The sequence below is a fragment of the Psammomys obesus genome, unplaced genomic scaffold (genome assembly GCF_907164565.1).
Source record: "Psammomys obesus unplaced genomic scaffold, mPsaObe1.curated_primary_1811, whole genome shotgun sequence".
Lineage (NCBI taxonomy): Eukaryota > Metazoa > Chordata > Mammalia > Rodentia > Muridae > Psammomys > Psammomys obesus.
This window is the reverse complement of record NW_026596095.1, coordinates 8,192,010-8,194,268: the sequence shown is the minus strand read 5'-3', so window position 1 is coordinate 8,194,268 and position 2,259 is coordinate 8,192,010. Positions and strand designations below refer to the sequence as shown.

The window sequence follows — 2,259 nt, the reverse complement described above, 5'->3', positions numbered from 1 at the left end:
GTTGGCTTAAAAAAAAATGTGACTCTTCATATAATAGCAATATCTTGATAAGTAACATAAGTGGTTTGTGATGTCAGCCATCCTTTTCTTTATGCCTTAGGCTCTTTGATCCTGATTGTTTGGAAATTGAAATATGGGCTGCATAAGGTTGCATGATAAAATTTTGTTTGGAAAAGAAAAATCATAGGAGGGACATTTCAATTGTTTATTTTTTCCCCAGAAGATAGTATGCACGCATGCTCACACTCATGCTTTGTGGATCTCTCATTCCTGTCTGCCCACCATGCAAAAGACACTGCTCTTCAGATGAGCTACTGTATTTAATTGAAAATCTAAAATATAGTGCTCGCTTTGGCAGCACATATACTAAAATTGGAACGATACAGAGAAATTTAACATGGCCCCTGTGCAAGGATGACATGCGAATTCGTGAAGTATTCCACGAATACTGCCCATGGCAGCTCAGTCTCCAAGTGGGTTCCCTCGTTATGGAACAGGAGCTGTGTCTGACATGAACTCAGTGGCTGGCTCTTTGATTACCTCCCCCTGAGAGGGATGCAGCCTTACCAGGCCACAGAGGAAAACAATGAAGCCAGTCCTGATGAGACCTGATAGGCTGGGATCAGAAGGAATGAGAGGATGATATCCCTTATCAGTGGACTGAGGGAGGGAGGGTGTGTTTGGGAGGGTATAAGGGAGAGAGCTGCAGTGGGGATACAAAGTGAAGAAACTCTAACTTATAAAAATATAAATAAACTTTTAAAAAGTGAAAAAAAACTAAAAAAAAAAAGAAAATCTAAAACATAAGTCACATAACTCCTAGACCCTAGATTTATCACATGCATGATAAGTCCGCCCTCCTAATTCTGTCCTCAGCCTCACGGTGATGCTGGGGAAGAAGACACAGATATTTCTTTCTTTTTCTAGCCATGTCTTCAAAGCTGGTACTTTACATCAAATATTCAATTCCGTTAATGCTCAGAAATCTGCAAGTTAGGACTGAAACATGAGAGATGCCTTGAGTGTCTCACACTATGGGGTGTCTCCAATTCCTTAATACACCCCATTGTGCCTCATGGCTGGAGAAGCACGATACAACCCATTTCCTCCTTTAACTGTGACTCTCTTCGCTTCTTTGAGTTTCTATTTTAATGGTTGAATTACATTTACATCTACTCATGAGTTTGCCTTCAGCAGCCAAGTTCCAGCCTAAAGCTTTTACTAACTTGGAAAACAACTTTCTCATAAACAATCTCATTTGGTTTATCCATATTAATTCACGGAACAATTCTTAATTCCTCGAAGCTCTGGCGGCTCCTCTGTTCTCAATAATAGCACATCTTTCAGACCATCTTGACTGGTTTTCTGTGATTCACAATAAATCATAGCTCAGGACACAGAAATAATTAAGTCACAGTGTTTCCAGAGTTTCTAGTGAAAAGGTTGGTTAGCCAGGGGCCTTGCTCAGTTGAATTAAGTTTTAGAATGAATGGTCTTTAGGAAAAAGGCAAAGAGTACTATGACAAAAATATACCTATGTGAAACTGAAGAGCAAGTTAATTGTGTAATAGTATATTTGTGCTATTAAAGAAATGAATAAAGACGTATGCACCAAACTTCCAAGTTTGAGCCATAAATGTGGAAATGTACAGGAAGAAGGAAGTAGAACAAGACAACTATCTTCCCCGAAAACAAATGTTGTAGAACTCTAAGAGAATATTCTGGAGTGTCTGGAAAAGGATTCACTCTAAAATAATAATACTCGTAACATCATAATCAGGAGACTTTCTCATCAGTAAAGGTGGCTGTCTAAGGATATGATGTCTTCAGTATGAGTGTAAGACTTCAAAATCTACCTTGACCAGGAGGATTTTCCCCAACTTTGCTCTATCTTATACTCTGCTGCAATCTATGTACACAGTTCAGAAGGTTTCAGTCCTCTCCAACTGCCCAGCTAGTTTAGTAAGTAAGGAACTCACTCACAAAGGATTGGAATAGCAATTAAAAAAAAAAAAAGAGGAAAAGGAGTAGTGGATCCTTCACTTTCTTTCTTGATGATCATGTTAGGTGGCCGTCCCTTCTCCTTGAAGGCCACAGCTCTTCTCGCTCTGGCTTCTCTAAATATCTACTCGCCTCGGGTTTTTGTAGCCATTTTGTCTTCTTTCACAAGCCGAGGGCTCGTAACAACTGTATTAATATTGCTCATTTGAGTTCACGTTCTGTTGCTAAAAGAATAAGTTATAAGGAGATGTTTTGTTG

General features: G+C 39.2%; 1 non-coding gene across 1 annotated transcript; it reads left to right on the top strand.

Moving 5' to 3' along the window:
* Positions 1-342: 342 nt before the first annotated feature.
* Positions 343-449, top strand: LOC129692085 (U6 spliceosomal RNA). The gene has a single exon (XR_008722616.1). It is a non-coding gene; the product is annotated as a U6 spliceosomal RNA (small nuclear RNA).
* Positions 450-2,259: the final 1,810 nt, after the last annotated feature.